The sequence below is a fragment of the Terrapene carolina genome, unplaced genomic scaffold (assembly GCF_002925995.2).
Source record: "Terrapene carolina triunguis isolate 2854851 unplaced genomic scaffold, T_m_triunguis-2.0 Scaffold180, whole genome shotgun sequence".
Classification (NCBI taxonomy): Eukaryota; Metazoa; Chordata; order Testudines; family Emydidae; genus Terrapene; species Terrapene triunguis.
Genome location: NW_020664531.1, coordinates 8,306,932 through 8,328,191, shown reverse-complemented (window position 1 = coordinate 8,328,191; position 21,260 = coordinate 8,306,932).

Sequence of the window (21,260 nt, the reverse complement as noted above, 5' to 3'; positions counted from 1 at the left end):
TAGTTTATTTGCACAAGAAAAGGGATATAAGCTAGACCAATATAAGGTGTTGTATACACTACAGATCCTTTGCCAGTATAGCTACACCAGCAGAGCCCCATAGTGTAGACATTTGCATAAGATGACAGGAGATTTTGTGTTGATAAAGGAACAGCACCTCCCCAAAAGACATTACTGTCCTGACAGAAGATCTCTTCTGTCAATATAGCTTTGTCTACAATGGGAGTTTTGCTGGCATTGCTACATCAGGTAAGGGTGTGTGGTTTTTTTCACACCCCTAGCCAACACTGCTATGCTGACAAAACTTTGTAGCATGGACCTGGCCTAATCCTTTATACCAGTGTAAATGTGTCCTCATTAGGTGCTGTACTGATATAATTATTTGGGTAAAAAAGAAAAAAACCACACACAACCCCCACTGAAATAATGTATACTGGTATAAAAACTGTACAAGCTTCTCCACACTACCCATTCCCAAGTGAGTCAGCCCTGACCTGGAAGGGCCAATGACAAGGTTGAAAGGATAGCTCAGTCTCCATTCTTATTCAGTCCTTGGCTTCTGCTTAGTCTGCTAACAAGAGTGTCAATTGTGGTGGTGGATTTTGTGATTGGGACCCTTGTCCACCAGACCAAACTGATTTAACATATATCAAACAGCCATCAAATGGAAATCACTTTTGGTCACCACTAATCAAGCCCAGATTCAAATCAATTATATAGTGAGTGAAAGGGTCTGTATTACATTTCAAATTCTCTAAATCATCCTCATCCTCTTTAAAAAAAAAAAAAGCTATAAGCAAAGTCTATTCACATTTTTGATATGCTGATTTTCAGTCACATGCTTTAATGTTTTTGTTCCCTGTTAATAAAACAAGTGATTAATGTCAGCAGCCCCATACCAATAAACAGCCTAAAAAACAAACAACTGTGTCCACAGATTCTATAGGGAAAACATCAGTTAAAAAACAAACAAACAAACAAAAAAATCAGACTGTGATCTCAAGCTTCCAAAAGACTGAAAATGATTTTTAGTTGTTCAAAACACCTAACAGTGCCCTCTTCACAGGATCTGAATATGGTAATGATATTCAAAAATATTGAAGAGAAAAGAATAATTATTCCCAGGTTTCAAAATTTTAATTAACGCATCTTGTTGTAATCAGACTAAAGTGTGATTAAAGTGTCTGGTCAATGGAATTTCATAGAGTGTTCTTGTTATTTACAGTAGCTTTTATCAAGTTTAAAAACTGAAACCATTAATTTAAACCCTTAAAATCTCTACAGAATATGTTTACTACCAAGTCTTAAAAATAATTGGGTCATTATCATTAAAGCCTCCTTAACTGACTCCAACTTGAAAGCCCTTGGAATGGCTGACAGATGATATATAAAATGAAGATATTTTAAGCCCATTTTTAATGCTATGTGATCTAAACAACCAAAACATCAAAGGTTGAAGAGTTTTAATATTGATTTTTTCAGTTTAACGACCATTCAATTTAGTATTCTATTTCCCCCATGCACACACACTTTTCCACTTGTTTTGAAATTATATTTGACACTTGTGGCAAAGACAGATTCAAAATGCTGAACCTAATGCTTGAGGTCAACATTACTGCAACTGAGAACTCAGCTCAGAACAGAGACACTGTTCAAGTGACCAAGTTATGTCACTTCCAGATCGTCACACAGCTCAGACAATGCAGACAAATGCATCAACATATCACTTTATGTCAATAACCCAAAGATGAGTTCCTATTTGCATAGAAAATAGAAGATAAGTCTGGATTGGCTTTTTCATAGCCAGGCACATATTGCTTGTTAATTTTTCTCCTGATGAAGACACAACTCTCCTTAGCATTCCACTCTAATATGGAGAACATATATTTTACAATGCTCTTGCCCATAACCAGGGTCGACGAGAGGGGGGGGGGAAGCCGGTACAAATTACCGGGGCCCGGCGGTCCAGAAGCGGGTCCGGGGCCCGGCTTCCCCCCTCTCGTCAGCCCTGTTTAGCCGGTCCGCCCTTGCTGGGGGGCCCAGAAGTTTTTTTTCACCAGGGCCCGAACCCACTCTCGGCGGCCCTGCCCATAACACTCTTCTATATTGAAAAATGTCAAAGCAAATTTGCAGTCTAGAGGAGAGGGAAGTGTATACACTATACTTTTCTGTTCTCTGATGTGTAAGGAACAATCCCTGGTGCTGCAGTCCATTTTCTCGCTTGGGGGAAATTAATACTGCAGGCAAGACTGGCTGAGACCCAGTGCTGAAGCAGCTCATTTCTCTCACACCTGGTGAGACTGACTCAGGTGAGACTGCCTTCTCTCCCAGGGCTGTAGTAATCTTTCTGGTTGACTTGTGAGAAACTTAATGGCCTGTTTCAGAGTAGCAGCCGTGTTAGTCTGTATCCGCAAAAAGAACAGGAGTACTTGTGGCACCTTAGAGACTAACAAATTTATTAGAGTATAAGCTTTTGTGGGCTACAACCCACTTCTTCGGATGTGTGTATATATATCTCCTCAATGTTTCACTCTATATGCATCCGAAGAAGTGGGTTGTAGCCCACGAAAGCTTATGCTCTAATAAATTTGTTAGTCTCTAAGGTGCCACAAGTACTCCTGTTCTTTTTAATGGCCTGATTTTTCAATAGGAGCTACAGATGACTCAGCAGCATTGAAAAATCAAGCCAGAAAGGCATTTGAATCTAAATATTTAATTTGGATTTGGCTTATTACATGAGTGGATAGAGTTGATGGGAAAGCCTCAAAAAGTTTGGCAGCTCACTTTAAAATAAAGCACCCAAAAGCTCACATACTTATACTTGCCTTGCTATCCCTATAGTAGCACCTCACTGGCAACCTTTTCCTTACCAGTTCGGCATCATTCCTTCTTCCAAATGCCAAGTGTCACTTTTCTTGGTCCTTCCCATGCCCCTTTATCACTGCTGTACTCCAGTTCCCCCATCTGGCCCACAGTCTCCCGTTGTGCCTCCAGCTCAGTCTACGTTTTTGAAATACATTACAGGTTCCAGCTATAACTCTGCTGGGCACTGCTGTCTCCACTTGCAGTTCTTTCACACTTTGGCAAGCTCTAAGTTTGAGGAGTTTCATGCCTTTTTGCCAAACAAAACACCTGTAAGTAGGGCACCCTGGGTCCCCATAGTATATTTGAAGAGTGTCTGACCTGATGGAGCAACGCAGGGTTATATTTTTTGGGGTGGGGGAGGCCTGAGTTTGAAGAAAGAGGAGGGTTGATGGGGACAAGAGGGGAACTAGGAGACTTAGAAGCCTCTAAGTAGGCTGGGCAACATGAGAAGACCATAGCTTGGTGCCTGGTTTGTGGGTAGATGGAGGTCTCCTTAACTGAACTCATTGTGAACCTGTACAAAAGATTTAGGCTCAATGTGGGAGGGAAAAACTGCAGTTATAGCTGTTTATCTACCGTACCTAAACTGCTCTCTGAAAAAGTAGCCACTATCCATTACTAGAACAACTTGGTTAAGAAAGAGTTAATGTCATAATTTGATTTGGGGGAAAGCATTCAAAAATCAAGAAATGTTGAGTTCTGTAGCATTGCCACAGGGGAAGACAGTGCCACTTGACTGAGTCCCTCAAGCTGTGCACAGAGCTAAACTATGTAAACAGGCAAGCTTAGCACTGTCCTCCATTCCCTCCTTTTGTTTGCACACTCAGATATAATTTTTTGTCTTCTTCAGTTTAACCCCAGGGCAGGCCTACCCTATTATTTATAATAAGTAACACAACTTGTCTCCTGCAGGGATGACGGAAGATGAAGATTCTATCACTGCCCTCCCAGTACCACGGAGAGGGAGAGAAGAGAGTGTTGGGGTGTCACTAGTGTGCACGCACATGAAGATTCTGACATTACCTGCCTCCTTCACACAGTGGGCTGAAACTGGTATCACCACATACACCCTGGAACATGTTACACCCACTCTGCACAAGTGTGACTACAAAAAGTGCAAGACAGTGGAGAGTCAGGCCCTAATTTTGTGATGCATCTATGACCCCAAATCAATAGCAGATTTTTTTTTAAAAATATATCTGTCGGTAAATGAAATCCTTGATTATTTTCATTTTCTATGCAAAAATCTCTCTGTCATTAGCAGAATTATATATAAGGCCCTACTTAGCTTGCAATATTGCAGAAATTGAGGATTCCAAAATATTAGGCTTCTACTGCAGTTTTGACAGTTGGAGCCTCATTCCCCGCTTAGCCCCAGGCAGCCGTCAGCAGAAAATCGTGGAAAATTAATAATGGACTTTATTACGGCAAATAATAAGGTCCATTATTGCTTTTCCACAAATTTTCCATGGCTTGCCCGCAACTCAGCCACAATTTTTTGACAATCATCACGCAATTCAAGTAGGGCCCTAATTTTTATTTCTTTATATATATATAAATAAATAAGTTCTGCTAATGATACACAAATAAATAAAAATTAGGAAGTGACATACAGCATTTTGAAACAACAAAGTTGACTTTCTTCCTTTCCTTAGTTGTCAAGATCAAAATTCAAACCAGGTCCAGTTTTTCTCTTGCAACAATTGAGGAGAATCAAGCAGAACGGAGGGACGTTTGTCCCTTTTGCTGGTTTAGATGTTTGCTATTAGGCCACATGCTCCCCTTCACCATGAGGTGCAGAAGGGAAAAAAAAGATTAGAATGAACCTTAAATCTGCTCAAAAGCAATAGCCCTGAGGGAGATGTATCTCCATATCTTTGTTCCCTCTAAGCTGCGCGGTCGGGTGGCCACCCAGGAGTGATTCAAGTGCCATACACTTGATTAGCAGAGCCGCGCACATCCGGCAGGGTATGTTCAGATGCCCCTCCCCTGCTGCTTTGCAGCCACGTTGCTGCTGCAGCTGCTCCCGGGACTCTCCTGCTGGCTGTTCAAAGCAGGGTGTGTGTGTGCTGATGTCAGGGTGTCCCCCACCCTGCCCCTGTATCCATCTCCACAGAGCAGGGGACAGGGTTCAGGACTTGGAGCAGGAGCATCTGAGGTCTGAACAAGCCTTCCGAGCCTTCTGGGTGGTGAGTGAGTGTCTTAAAGAGATAGCTCACGGTCTCACAGAGGCCTGGTCTACACTACGACTTTAATTCGGATTTAGCTGCGTTAATCCGAATTAATCCTTAACCCGTCCACACAACGGAGCCAGTTACTTCGAATTAAAGGGCGCTTAAAATTGATTTCTGTACTCCACCCCGACGAGCGGAGTATCACCAAAATTGATTTTGTAAATTCGAATTAGGGGTAGTGTGGCCGCACACCACCGAATTAATGTGGTTAAAAACCGAATTAATGTGCTTAGTGTGGCCGCGCACAATCGAATTTATACAATCTGTTTCCCAAATTCGAATTATCTAAATTCGAATTAATCTCGTAGTGTAGACGTACCCAGAGACGTCCTCAGCAGCCAACACACACAGTCTCTGTCACACACAAACACACAGAGTCTTTCACACTCACCTCCCAACACATACTTGTATTATTGTTGTTGGTACTTCCTGCAATGCACATATATCCTCTGTAATTTTATTCTTTCAGAGTGCTGTTATTTTAGTTTTTTGACTGGTCTATGCATTTAATAATTTTTATTTCTCTCGTACACTTAAATTTAATTCTTTGAGTAGTGAGTTCTAAAATGCATAAGCTGTCCTGGCTGGAGTAATTATCCCTATGGTAACTTTTTAAAATATATATATTATATCTAGGTTTTTTGTTTCTACTGGTGGTGCACATCCACACATTACCTTAGTGTACATAATAAAATTTATTCCGCACGTGGATAGAAAAAATTAGAGGTGATATGTAGGTTTGGTAGTCAGAGCCTTCCAGGATAATCAGTTGTATCCTTGACTGTTGCACAAGAAACACAGGACCCCAAGACACGTATACTATGTTTGTTTTTTTTAAAAAGCTATACATTTTAAAAGGGTTTATCCTCATGCCTATTCACAGGGATGCGACAGGTCTCAGTCCTGAGGATTACTGGGACTTTCCTATGTACAAATCTCCGAACAGTGAGATTAGACTACGTATTTCTTTTTCATATGTTACCTTTAGCAACAATCCCACATCTAACGTGAATCTGCCAGGGCTGCAGCAAGGGACTGTCCAAAATTTGTGACCAAATAAATTTTGATAGCCTTGGTCTAGGGACCAAGAAGCACCACAATAGTAACTGTATCTAAATGGCCCATAATGGGGTGGGAAATCACATTCCTGTAGGTTTGTGGCAGAGAAATCCTGTAAAATTATGGTAGTGGCATGCTGAACTCTCCTGTACTTGATACCGCAAAAGCCCACTGTGAAAGCTCACAGGGAGGAACACCACACAAGCCTAAACTCTCTTTTTAAGAATTACCAGGGCCGGCTCTGGCTTTTTTGCCACCCCAGGCAAAAAAGCCTCCGGCCGCCCCCCTCCCCCCCGCGGGGGGGAGGGGGCAGCCGGCCGGAGCCGGGGGGGGGGCGGCCGGAGCCCCCGGTGGGGGCTCCGCTCTCCCCCCGGCGGCCGGGGGGAGGGCGCCGGAGGGGTGGGCGGCCGGAGCCCTGGGAGGAGGGCGGCGAGCCCCGGCTGTGGCCCCACTCTCCCCGGCGGCCGGAGCGCCGCACCGCCCCTCTCCAGGTGCCGCCCCAAGCACCAGCTTGGGTGCCTGGTGCCTGGAGCCGGCCCTGAGAATTACATTGTCCTATATTGTCTCTCTCTCTCTTCAATTATGAGTTATTTCAATTTTTGTTCAGACCAGAAGACATTGCAACATGGAAGGCACTAACTTGTGCCCTGGCACATGCATTCTTAATAAAGGGTCTGACACTGAAGAAACTGATAATTCCTACCTCACAAATTAATTTAAATGATGCACTTTCCCTGTTGCTTGCAAGATAAATACTGCCAATTAGCCTAAACTAGCAGACTTAATCCTGTGTTAGCTAAGGAAGGTCTCTGATCCAGAAAAGGTGTTGGCTACTAACCCTAACATTTAAAGTAATCTGGAAACTACTAGTTTACTATAATGCAAGCAATTCTAAATGAACAATGAAAGTGCTGGCAAAATGTAGAAATCTTTATGCTAATACAAGATTTCTAATCAAACTGTACTATATTATCCAATTCAGGAACGATAATGAAGCCCAAATATTCTTCCCCATATGATACATTTTAACCTTTAGAGATATTTTACCCTTTTGAGAAAGGTTTTAGGCTTCCAAATTTGCTCCAACAAGTTTTGTGGATATAAAAGATGGTGCATGAGGATGACCATTTCTAGAGGCAAACTATGCATAAAAGATATGCAGGTGCTAGTTTAGGGACTGAGGCGGCAATATTTCATCCATAATATTGATATAATAACGCTTCTGTTATATTTATGTAATTAGATTGTAAACTCTGCTGGATGGCGCCACCTCCTGGAGATTCTGGGGATTAGCTCGGTCAGGGCGACGCCCCTTTCAGTGGTTACACCAATCAGTTTCACCTCGACAGCCCCCATAGAATATCAGGGTTGGATGGGACCTCAGCAGGTTATCTAGTCCACCCCCCTGCTCAAAGCAGGACCAATCCCCAGACAGATTTTTGCCCCAGATCTCTAAGTGGCCCCCTCCAGGACTGAACTCACAACCCTGGGTTTAGCAGGCCAATGCTCAAACCACTGAGCTATCCCTCCCCCCCCCCCCATCTTGCCCTCTAGTGTTGCAGCTGTCCTCTTCATGACTCAGCCCCCCAAGCAGGTCACTATTGTGATTTCCGCTTCCAGGGGAAAGTATATCAAGGTTCCTGCTTTCCAGCAGTCTCAGGCAGTCTTCTGCTTCACTGCCTTCCAATGCCACTCCCACAGTGGCTGGCAGGGGAACCCAGGCTCACTCTCTATACAGCAACTAAGGTCCGTTCCCTGCACCCTGCGGCCTTTCCCTGGGCTGCTTCACATGGGAGCTTCTAATTAGCTGCCTCCAGCCTAAAGCTCCCCTGTTTGCAGCATAATTAGTTGATTGGGCCCACCTGGCCTAATTCATCTCTTCTTGCAGGGCCAGTGTGGAGTGCACACCCTGTTGCAGGCAGGGACAGTTTTTTTGTTCTGTTTGTGCAGCACTTAGCACAATGGGGTCCTGGTCCATGACTGGGACTCCTGGGCACCACCATAATAACCAACTGTGGAGAAATTTGTCCAAACTGAAGTTCTAACTTGATCAAGGGATTGGATCCTGCTGGTAACTGCGTGAGGGAGAAGATGGAGAGGTGAGGCAGCATATGCACACCCTAGGAAGTCACAATGTGAGGCTCAATTCTGTGAACAAATCCACCCCAAATCCTCGCATTGGATGCTTCTGCAAACATAAACTACAACTACGAGCATGCTGATTCGGTTAGTTTGAAAGAGTGATAATTAGGGTGACCAGACAGCAAGTGTGAAAAATCGGGATGGGGGGCAATAGGAGCCTATATAAGAAAAAGCCCCAAATACTGGGACTGTCCCTACCAAATCGGGACATCTGGTCACCCTAGTGATAATAGGCAAAGAGGAGACCTGGAATCAGTACTGGAAGATAAACCAAAAGACAAATCACTTCTACTAGAATCAGTTTTTGTACCATTTAAATTTTAGGCTAAATTTAAGTGGACTGTGTCCCTTTAAAATAAAATACAGCTAAAAAGCAACTCTTCCCTGATTTTCCCCTGGTCAGCATCAATTATGCTGACTTTGATAGTGACAAAACAGTCAGGCACTGTAATGTACTCTTCACTCAAAAATAACAACAGACTGCAAGGACATCATTAACTCATCTTTGATAAGATGGCCTTATGTCAGCCTCCCCTGGGATTCTCTCACACATCATGCTTGCCCTGGACACAGAAAGTGTGTCAAAATGGAGAATGTACAAAGAACATCACAAAAATTGAGTGCAATATTGGATTTACAGGATATTTTACTTTACACCTAGTGCTGTATTTGAGAGCTTAGATCTCCCCACAGCTAGAAATATTTTCATGTGCATTTTATGGTAAGGAAAGGAGCTGGAGCTTTGATAGCCTTGGCGTATGCAGCCCTCCTTTTAGGCATAGAACAGGCACAGTACTGTCCCATCAATACACCCTTACCATGACGTGGAGGAACCATCTCTAAGGGTGCTCATTCAGTCTTTAGTCTTTCAGCTGAGACTCCCAATTAGTGCCAAGCAGGATGGTAGTTTGTTATAGTTAAGGATAACTAATTAAAAACACCTATGAATATTCAGCTAATCAGATTGCTCAATTATCTGAATACCCCCAATACCTCTACATGGTCTACTGATTAGAGCCAGTGCTATTAACATTTTAACAAGAGTCTCCCAAAATATATTCCACCTCAGTCAGGTGATATTTCCCTGGGGAAAATACAATTTTCCCCTCTTCTCAAAAATCCCTCAATTCCCTACTCTTTCTTCTCTCTGCCTCTAAGTCTTACAATCCTTCCATACTTGTCCTTGGCTCGGCACCTCTTCACTTATCCCCTCCTCTAGCGCCTCATAGAAGCAATATATAGGTGGTTGCCCTAAATGGCAGCTATTCCTCAGAAGAGCAGCAGTGGCGGCAGGTGGGTCATCTTGGAGCTGCTTTTTATAGGGTGGTTGCTCAGGTGAGGAGTTGGTCTCCTTTGGTTCTTGAAGTGGATGGGTCCCTCCCACTGACTGCTGGAAGTCTCCTTAGCTGATGTGGAAAGGGTTGTAGGGAGGTTAATTTGGAAGAAATAAGGCTTCCTATATAGGACTGGCTCTTCAAACTCTGGACTTGGGCTGGGCAGCCAGGTACTGCAAGAGAGAAAATGGGGCTTCATCAGCAACAGGACTCCCACTCATTCGAACAGAAACCTGGTTCTGCCTCCTGTTTTTCCTACTCTTTGTGTGATGCTGGAGTGGCCAGAGTAAGGTGAGGGAGGTGCAGGAATTATACGGTGCATCACTCATAAGCTCCTAAGAGTATTTACGAGGGACACAGAAAGGGAGCTCCCCTTGAAGCAGCTGCTGAAGCATATATGTGTGGTAAGGCAGCTGTCTGAACAAGCAACAACTGGCTCAGACCCAGCCTCAGACATGTCTGAACATTTTAACAAGAAGAGCAAACCAGCATACTTGATCGGTCCTGAAAACCATTGCTTTGTTCTCTACCAGTCACTGAAACAATTATTGTCTATGATCCTATCGTGATGTTTAGAGCTGGCTTACGGGTTTGGGGGAGAGAGATAGATGATTCTTTGTGAGCGTGCGTGGTGTGGAGGTAGGTTTTCTCTTTTGTTCTCCAGGTTTCCCACTTCTCTTCCCCCAGCTGCAGAAGTGGCACCCACCTGCTTGTTCTTTTAAACCCTAGCAACCCATTTGCATTAGTTCAGATATTTCAGGCTTGTTATTTTAGGACACAGATGATATATTTACTTTTAAAACAAACAAGTCCTATCCGGGGGGTGGGGAAGAGGGCAAAGACTGGCTCTTAACAAGGAGCTTGCATGGATCCTCACCAGCTAATCAAGGGAGCAGTTAGATCACTGGACCAGGAGTCAGATGACCTGGGTTCTAACTCAGCTCTTCCATAGACCTGGTGTGGAACGCTGCACAAGTCACTTCATTTCTCTGTGCCTCACTTTGCCCATTTGAAGTAGGATAATACCTCCCCTCCCCACTTTATACAGGGCATTGAGATCTCTTTCAGAGTATTAGCACCAGAATTGTTGCTCGTCATCTCACACCTTCTGGTCACAACTGAACTGCTGAAACAATAAAGGTCTTCTGTGAAAAGAGTCACTGTCAGATGCATGTTATAATGTAATCCAAATCAATTCATAAATAAAATTGTTACTTAACTCTCCTCCTAGGAGACTCTGATTTATGACCGTTGTTTATGGTTAAAATATGGTAGTGAATTTAGTGCTAGAGAAAGTGAAAAATCAGTAGAGCACTGGCTTGAGATGGACAAAATGCAGAGCTGTGAAAGGGCATATACAGTACCTAGAATCCCTTTATTCTCTCTTCTCAACTCCCCAACATTCTTCTATTCAGCAATATTTAGACTTGACCAGGAAAGAGACAGCCCATCCTCCTCCAAATCTAGACAGCAAATTAAAATGGTATGTCAGAAGCCAGGGAATCTACCTGCTATTTCTCTAGATTTCCATGCTAAAATAACTTGCCTGTCTAATTCAGGTCTGTTATAATACTTCACACCCAGACCGCACTTGGATATTTCACCATTAACTGTTTACATGAATTTATACAAACATCTTGAAATAGCAAGCAGCAAATGTTGCAAAAACAAGCCCAGCCAAGCAGGCTAATCCCTCTCCATACAAAGCACCAACACTCCACTCCCATCTACAGCCAGGTCCCTCAAATTCCACTCATCCTGCTCAGTCATGTCCTCCAACATCTCCTTAATATATAAAACCCAGCCTGTGTGTGTAATTATTTGCTATTCTATACAATAAAGTAACTAAGTTTCCCCTCTTTTTAGCTCATTTCTTCTGATTTTTTCATCTATTGTTTTTATAGTTATTTCAGTCCTTAGTCTTTTCCAGTATCTCTTTTCCCTTTTCATAATTCCAAAACCTCACTCTCTACCCTCCAATTCATTCCCCTTCCTAATTTTGTCCACTTCTCTCCCGCTAGTCTCCCTCTTTACTCCATTCTTTCCCATTTTTTTTCTCATTCCCACAGTCTCTCCATCTTCTTTTCACCTAAATCAGGATTTGAACTCAGTTCTCAGTAGAATTAAAGGCTAGTATAAATAGCCCTTTCCTCCCATGTACCACTAATGGTGCTTCAGTCAAGGGGATCTATAAACTATTGTGCCAACTCAAGCGTCTCAGAAAAGAAAACTAGAGAATAAAGCATTCTACAATGCGGGCATTTTTCAGACTGCCATCTAATTGAGGAGCCAATAGTATTTCTCTTGGTACACTATGTTACAGGGATTAGAAAATAAAGCTCTTCTGCAGCTTGAACATAGGTAAGTTCTTGGTCACTCTAATATAATTACATATGTAATCCAAATCAATTCATAAATAAAATGGTTACTTAACTCTCCTCCTAGGAGACTCTGATTTATGACTGTTGTTTATGGTTAAACATATTCATAAACGATCTGGAAAAAGGGGTAAACAGTGACGTAGCAAAATTCGCAGACGATACAAAACTATTCAAGATAGTTAAGTCCCAGGCAGACTGCGAAGAGCTACAAAAGGATCTCACAAAACTGGGTGACTGGGCAACAAAATGGCAGATGAAACTTAATGTTGATAAATGCAAAGTAATGCACATTGGAAAACATAATCCTAACTATACATATACAATGATGGGGTCTAAATTAGCTGTTACCACTCAAGAAAGAGATCTTGGAGTCATTGTGGATAGTTCTCTGAAATCATCCACTCAATGTGCAGCGGCTGTCAAAAAAGCAAACAGAATGTTGGGAATCATCAAGAAAGGGATAGATAATAAGACAGAAAATATCATATTGTCTCTATATAAATCCATGATACGCCTACACCTTGAATACTGCATGCAGATGTGGTCGCCCCATCTCAAAAAAGATATATTGGCATTCGAAAAGGTTCAAATAACAAAAATTATTAGGGGTATAGAACAGCTTCCGTATGAGGAGAGATTAATAAGACTGGGACTTTTCAGCTTGGAAAAGAGGCTAATAAGGGGGGATATGATAGAGGTCTATAAAATCATGAGTGGTATAGAGAAAGTAAATAAGGAAGTGTTATTTACTCTCTCATAATACAAGAACAAGGGGCCACCAAATGAAATTAATAGGTAGCACGTTTAAAACAAACACAAGAAAGTATTTTTTCACACAACACACTGTCAACCTCTGGAACTCCTTGCCAGAGGGCGTTGTGAAGGCCAATACTATAACGGGGTTCAAAAGGGAGCTAGATAGATTCATGGACTATAGGTCCATCAATGGCTATTAGCCAGGATGTGCAGGAATGGTGTCCCTAGCCTCTGTTTGCCAGAAGCTGGGATTGGGTGACAGGGCATGGATCACTTGATGATAACCTGTCTGTTCATTCCCTTTGGGGCACCTACCATTGGCCACTGTCAGAAGACGGGATACTGGGCTTGATGGACCTTTGGTCTGACCCAGTATGGCCGTTCTTATGGACACACACACAAGTCAAGTCTAAATATTATTGGTGAGTATACTGGTGTGTGTACTTAAGAACATAAGAACGGCCATCCTGGGTCAGACCAAAGGTCCATCTAGCCCAGTATCTTGTCTTCTGACAGTGGCCAATGCCAGATGCCCCAGAGGGAATGAACAGAGCAGGTAATCATCAAATGATCCATCCCCTTTTGCCTATTCCCAGCTTCTGTATATAATTATATGAGAGAGAGAGCAAGACCACACACTCACTTCTATTCATTCAAGCTGCAGAACAGTGATGTTTATTTACCCCCTAATGTGTATACAAATATACCTACATCACTGTCAATGGGATTAAAGTTATAGCACGGTCTGAATCTGCACTATGATATTACTTTAATTTCTGCAATCTTTTTCAGACTAAAAAACAAAATGGGTGCATCTTCCTTAAGATTCTCCTGTTCCCCCAGTTACTTCACTTTAACACCTATAAAACCTCAGTGTCTTATTTTGGTAGGGTACTGTTTTTGTTTTCCTTTTTTAGATTTGGTGTATTGTAAGATTTATCATTTTTAACATAGATTTGTGGTATCAGGGCTTTTATTGGTAGGTATGGTTCTTTCTGGAAAATGATCAGTGACTGATTCCAGCTGCAGACCTGAATAGCTATAGACCTATCTCAATCTTGCCAGCAGTCTCAAAGCTCTTAGAAAAAAATATAGACAATGTACCCTTTTTTAGTTAAACAAAGAAAACTGGATTTTTATCTGTGTGACTGTCACCTTTTACATAGCACTGTTTTGTCAAGAGCCACTAATGAAAGAGCTTAGCAACAGATAAAGGACATGTTGCTTCAGCTGAATTTATAGATTCATCTTAGGTATTTAAAGGAGAGAATCATATTACAGTATGTCCTTTTCAAAGCTCTGTGAAATAGGATTAACCAGCATAGAAATGGATTGCTTAAAATATATATCATATTATTACATATGTCTGAATAGTTTCAATTAATAATGATGTCTCAGGGGATTTTAGTTTCTCACATTGCCCCACAGGGAATAGTTTAAACAGCTTCACTGTTTTTCTTCCATATTAATGCTGGTTGGGATTTTCAAAGATGACTAGGGAAGGATAGTCCAGTGGTTAGGGTGCTGGCCTGGGACTTGAGAGAGCCAGGTTTGTGACCCTGCTTCACCGCAGACTTCCTGTGTGACCTTGGGAAATCGCTTTGTCTCTCTGCCTCATCTCTAAAGTGGGGCTAATAGTACTTCCTTCCCTCACAGGGCAGTTGTGAAGATAAATACATTAAAGATTTTGAGATGCTCAGATATTGTGGTAATGCGGGCCATATCAGTGCCTAAGAGTCACATGGTTAGTTATGTGCTAGAATTTTGGTCCTAAGTCCCTTAGACTCTTGAAAATTCCAGCTGTTATTGTTACTTTAAGAACATAAGAAACATCTTACGGAAATAAATAGAGCGCTGAACAACTAATATAGTAGTAGTTTAAGCTCTGAGATATAGAGGAGAATAAATAGGAAGAATATGTGATAGAAATACCCCAAAAGTGGGGAGGGGGGTAAAAAGGTGATGGGACAACTGTGCCACATTCCCAACCTTCCAAAGAACCCATGAAAACCCATCTGTACAAACCCAGGCAGCTGAGATTCCATGGCTGCATCTCAGGGAGAAAGGGAGGGATCAGAGATAGGGTCCAGCAGTTTATTTCCTTGTTTTTCCCTTGCTGAACACAGCATTAAGAGTGCAATGCTGTGAATTCACTTCGCTGCTTTTCTCTGAAAATGCTTCAAATGACTGAAGCATGTGTATACATGTATCTATGCTAATGTAGTCCCTCTAATTATCACTAAGGCTGGCTTGTCATGGCAAAAAATTGGGGAAGTCATGACACAAAATGCAAGAGTCATTTCACTTATAAAAAGGAAAATCGTGGCATATATTTTAATGACTGTTAAGTGTGTTATAGGAAGTTCTAAGAAAAATCAAATTGTTTAACAATAAAAAACGTTCAAAACTCTTTATGATTTCAATGGTAGTTTCAAGTCACTAGAAAAACTTTTACTGGGACTTGCATACGCACAGATTGTATAAATGCATAGAGGAATCCTGCTCCTTTGTCTGCCCAGGGTAACAAAGACCTTACATGAAATCCATGGGGCCAGAATTTCACCACACTGATATATATTGCGAAAAACCTAGGAGTCGTGTCTTTTGTTACACAAGTGACTGCTATAAACAGGACAGTTTAATTATAACTATTCAACCATATATACTTTACAGATTACAGGGAAATTTTCAAAAGCACCTCAGTCACATTTTTAAATATGGCAAGCTCTAGAGACCTTCTGTCCCACTGACTTTCAATGAGACTTAGATAGTCAAACAACTTGTCTATACAGTGCATTAGTCTGCACTGGAAGGGTGTAAATTCTAGTGAGCAGTAGTGTGTCATGCACTAACTGGCCCACGTGGACCTGCTGGCATGCAATAAGAGTTTCCTAGTGCGTGTTAATATAGCACTATTTCAGGAATACATTAACACACATTAGGGTAGTGGTTCTCAACAAGTGGTATGCAGAGGTCTTCCAGGGGGTACATCAACTCATCTAGATATTTGCCTATTTTTACAACAGGCTACATAAAAAGCACTAGTGAAGTCAGTACAAACTAAAATTTCATACAGACAATTACTTGTTTATACTGCTCTATTTACTATTCACTGAGATGCAAGTACAATATTTATATTCCTGTTGATATATTTTATAATTATATGGTAAAAATGAGATTTTTTTCAGTAACAGTGTGCTGTGACGCTTTTGTATTTTTATATCTGATTTTGTCAGCAAGTAGTTTTTAAGCGAGGTGAAACTTGGGGGTACACACGACAAATCAGATGCCTGAAATGGGTACAGTAGTCTGGAAAGGTTGAGAGCCACTACACTAGGGTACTTTTAGTGTGAGCCAGCAGGGTCCACACAAGCCAGTTAGTGCATGCACTCAGGGGCGGCTCCAGGCACCAGCGCACCAAGCGTGCGCCTGGGGCGGCAAGCCGCGGGGGGCGGCCTGCCGGTCGCTGTGGGGGCGGCAGTCAGGCTGCCTTCGGCGGCATGCCTGCGGGAGGTCCGCCGGTCCCGCAGTTTCGGCGGCAGGTACGCCGAAGCCGCGGGACCGGCGGACCTCCCACAGACATGCTGCCGAATCCGCGTGACCAGCAGACTTCCCGCAGGTATGCCGCCGAAAGCCTCCTGACTGCCGTGCTTGGGGTGGCAAAATACATAGAGCTGCCCCTGCATGCACTAAAATTTATACTTCTCTGGTACAGACGAACACACCGTGTAGACAAGCCCTTAGATGTCTAAGTCTCACTGAAAGTCAATGGGACTTCAGGTCTCTAAATATAAAGTATCAGATTTCTACTAGCAAAACAGGACATTTTGGTATATCCATTAAAAAAAATAAAGAGCTAGATGTTAATGGATTTAATTAAAAAATAGATTTTTCTCAGTTTAGTTCAACTCAGATTCAGCAGCTGGTGGCCAGCAAGCTTCAACTCTTACCCAGTCCTTATGGGGCGGGGGAAGCACAAGGTTAGATTCAAAGTCAGAGGCTCAGCCAGGGTAAGTAATCAGAATCTTCATGTCTTCCATGCCTTTGCTCAGACTCTAGCTGCACACAGCCTCCTAAGCTTTAAATGATAGCACACCCCAGCAGCAGTTCAGTTTGATCCATCACGGACAGCTGAACCAATTTACAAATTAAAAATGAACGATTCACAGAAATATTTTTTTTAAAAGAAGAATTAATGGACCTGGTTTTCCTGTCGCCTACGCTGGGGCAAATCAACAATCACTCCACCAAAAATCAAGGGAATTATACTAGTGTAGGAGAGATTTTAAGAGGTGTTTAACACACTTTATATGGACACAACTCTAAAAAAAAATAAAGATTCCTTTTACTCCTTTCTTACATATACCCTGTTCTCTTTCTTGTACTATCTATTTCTTAGCAATGATGTCATTATTTGCTGAGAAGATATTGAATATTGTAACAAATACGGCACATTTCACAGCAAGAAGGCCAACGATAGAACACTTCTTAAAAACGGAATTAACAGAATTAAAGGTTTCACACGTTACTCCTTTTGTGACATGAAGCTCGGATTCCTGAAAGAAGAACTCACAGGATAGTTGCACTTGTGGCACACTACAACTCTCATACACCTATTGTGCACTCAGGCCACACACAGAGCCGCTACTGATACACCACCCATTCAGGTTCCACAGGCACAGTATAGAACAGATAGGCATGCTGCAGGAAATCGAGCGTGGATTGGAAAAAAGAATTTTGCCCTAAAGCAGAGGTGGGCAAACTATGGCCCGCGGGACCGTCCTGCCTGGCCCCTGAGCTCCTGGCTGGGGAGGCTAGCCCCCGACCCCTGCCCTGCTGTTCCCCCTCCCCCACAGCCTCAGCGTGCCTCGCCGCCAGTGCTCTGGTCCGCCACTCCTGCCAGGCAGTGCAGCGGCGTGGCTGGCTCCAGCATGGTAAGGGGGCGGGGAGTCCCAGGGGGCAGTCAGGGGACAGGGAGCAGGGTGCGGTTGGATGGGACGGAGGTTCTGCGGGGGGCGAACAGGGGACAGGGAACAGGGGCAGGGGTTGGATAGGCGTGGGAGTCCCAGGGGGCCTGTCAGAGGGCGGGGGTGTGGATAGGGGTCGGGGCAGTCAGAGAACGGCGGGAGGTTGGCTGGGGGTGCGGTTAGGGGCGGGGGGTCCCGGGAGGAGACGGTCAGGAGACAAGGAGCAGGGGGGGGTTGGATGGGTCAGAGGTTCTGAGGGGGGCAGTCAGGGGGCGGGACGTGGGACGGGACGGGAGCCAGGCTGTTTGGGGAGGCACAGACTTCCCTACCCGGCCCTCCATACAGTTTTGCAACCCTGATGTGGCTCTCGGGCCAAAAAGTTTGCCCACCCCTGCCCTAAAGGCAAATGTAAATTATCTTAACGCTGACCTCTAGTGCCATGAGGTAGGAATTTTCTTTTGGAGGTGCTGCTGGATTCAACATTACTAGGAATGCATCTCTGTACTGTTACAATTGGTAAGATTTTTCTCTGAAGTTTGCACCCTTAACTGCTCCATAAATTCATGCCCACTTCAAGGAGTATGCAATTAAAGATGAAATTCAAAGCAATTCTATATTAATTATCATGGCACTATAGGCCCATACATAGGCTCTTGGAACCATGATTAATTCAGAATTTCAGGTGTCATTTAAAACACACACACGACAGCAATAAATCTTTGGCCCTCATAATTATGAAGACAAAAAACCCCTAGAAAATATGAACCGAGCCCAACTGATGCAGTGATGTCTGCAGACAGCCTGAAACAATTGCTCTGTGAGGAGTGGACTGCCCCATTCATCTCTATGGATTGTTAACACCAAGACCCGCTGCTCGGGACATCTCATACCACCACTCCAAGGAAAGATTCGAGTGTTGCCGGAAGAGAAGACTGCTGTGTGCCTGGTCCATCCACTCAAGCAAATATACCATGGCTATTGGGGTAAGTATGGGGGGGGGGGGAAGAGAGTGCCTTCATCTCCTGCCTGCCACCTGCTCCTCTCAGGGCATGGAAAAGGCCCCTACTGCCACTCCTAAGGAGGAGAAGAGAGTCCCATGCTGCTGGCTCTGCTTTTCTAGGAGGGAAAAGGGTCTCCTGCTACTTGCATTCCAAGGGGGGGGGGGGGGGGGTGGAGGATCTGAGGGAATGAGCCAGGAGGCCCCCATGCGGAGATATACCTACTGCCCCAGACTGCCTTAATCCATTCTTGGGTTTTGCAATCTATGATGTACAAAGAGTCACTCCCACCTTACCCAAATCCTTTTTTCTTTCTCTGTTTTCTATATTAGAAAGTTTACTTCTGCTTTTTGCTGGAGAGCTTGATAAGATTTGTAGAGGGCATAGATTGGGCGGGGGAGGGAGGAGGAAGAGACAGGTCACAAGTGGCAATGAAGGTGTCTTTAAATGCGTCTTTCACATATCTAAATCTTCAAGTCAGGTTACAGCCTCATGTGACATCACTCTTCGACTCCTCCACAGATCTTACCTGGAATCCTCCAGCAAAGAAAAAGAAGCCGTGACCTGATCTTTTAAATGTAGGAATTTAAGGTTTTCTTTAAGAAGTAGATCATTAGGAGCAATGCATGGCAAAAATAAAAATTGCTTTGGTTCCCTGTTATCTTTAACAGATGCACTGGTTTTAAAGAACTGCACCAATTCTTACATTAAATCAACCAGGAAAAATTGGGGATCCATCTGAACATCAAGACAAGAGAGCCAGGAATTGATCTTGGGACCTCTCTCCAAACCCTCCCCCCAACTAGAGAATATTATAATGATGTGAATTCTAAAAAAAGTTCCTCTTCCTGATCCTGGCAAACACATCACCCCCTCAGAATAAAAGGTGCAACACTGATAAAATTCTCCTCTGTTGAAAGATCTGCCAACCATAAACCCAAAGTGCTGTTTTCTCACTATCACACGTATATGCAAGTCCCACTGTCTTACTCTACTTGTGAGTAGGCAGGGTGCTGAAATATACAAAAAACTTGTTCTCTGAAGCATTGGGCATAAGGGTTCTTATATATTTCATCTCCCTGCCAGCTCACAACAAAATGGAAGGACATCATGGCTTGCTCAGACACACCCACAAACCAAATCACAACCAGCAGATCTAATATTTGGGCTGCCAACTCTTGACATGACAATAGCATTTTAATACCACCAGGCTCTGCTGGAAACTTTCAGCACAGAGATTTCTCCAAGAAATGTCTGCTGTATTTATAATCTCAGTACTAAGCACAGAAATGCCTGTGAGTTTGGGCTTGATGTCATAAACACAGTCTAGCTTGAACTTAAGCATTACTATTAAGTAAATAGTCATTCCCATATGTTAATAATGCTGCCAGGCCCCTGTCTAAATCAGTTCATTAAGAATATCTCAAGTTAGCAAGCTGCCATTACTAGAAAATAATTAGTTTTCTGTCTTGGGGGCTGCATGTTTCTCTCTCACACAGACACAAGCAGTAACTGCACACATTGTATGATTTATTTGGTATTTAGGCCTCTTTAATTTATCCTTCTGCGGATCATTTTAAATACTGAAGTGCTATACCTACCGAGACCCCATCGCTCAGTAAGGGCAGAGTTAGGCTGTGTGCATAGTGATTATACAGCAATTCACAGCTGACCCGCCTTTAGGTCATTTCAGTAAAGCTTGATAGGATCCCTGAAAGGAGAACATGTCAAAAGACATTCTCATTAGCAATTTTCTCCACCATCTGCCTGGTCTGAATGCCTCGAAGGCCTCTTTTTAGAATGTACTTTTTGTGTCCCATGACACATCAGAATGATGATGCAATGCACGTGTGGGAAAAAGACCACTATATTAAAGCCAAGATTCACAATAACCATTAGTAACAAATGACATTTATTCCCAGGCAAAAATTTGATTGGGCTGGAATTAAGGTAGCCCAGAAATATCAATCACATTTCTGAAAAGTGTCTTAAAAAAACAAAACAAACAATGCAATTTACAAGGAAAACATAAAATTTAGAAAGCCTGAAAATCAGAAGTTATGATTCCATAAGTTTAAAAAACAAAAACAGACCTCCCCTTTCACCATAAGGGACAGTCATGCAATAACATGCTAATGGGAGAAGTTTCTTCCTGCCTCCAGTCTCTGTAGCATGAAGGTTGATATCCCTCAGATATTTTTATCTTAGTGTAACTGGAGGTATTTTTATCATTCATACCAAAGGTCTCTTTTTTTCATAATCTAAGTAAATACTGTGAATCAGTAATGTAATTAGCCTGTGTAAAACACTGACACACAAGCTGCATTAAAGACACTATTATCTATGTTACCTTTCATTTTCATTGAATCATCCCTTGATTTTATAGATCAGTTTTTCCCAAACTTGGGAGGCCGCTTGTGTAGGGAAAGCCCCTGGCGGGCCAGGCCGGTTTGTGTACCTGCCCCGTCCACAGGTCCGGCCGATTGCGGCTCCCACTGGCCGCGGTTCGCCGCTCCAGGCCAAT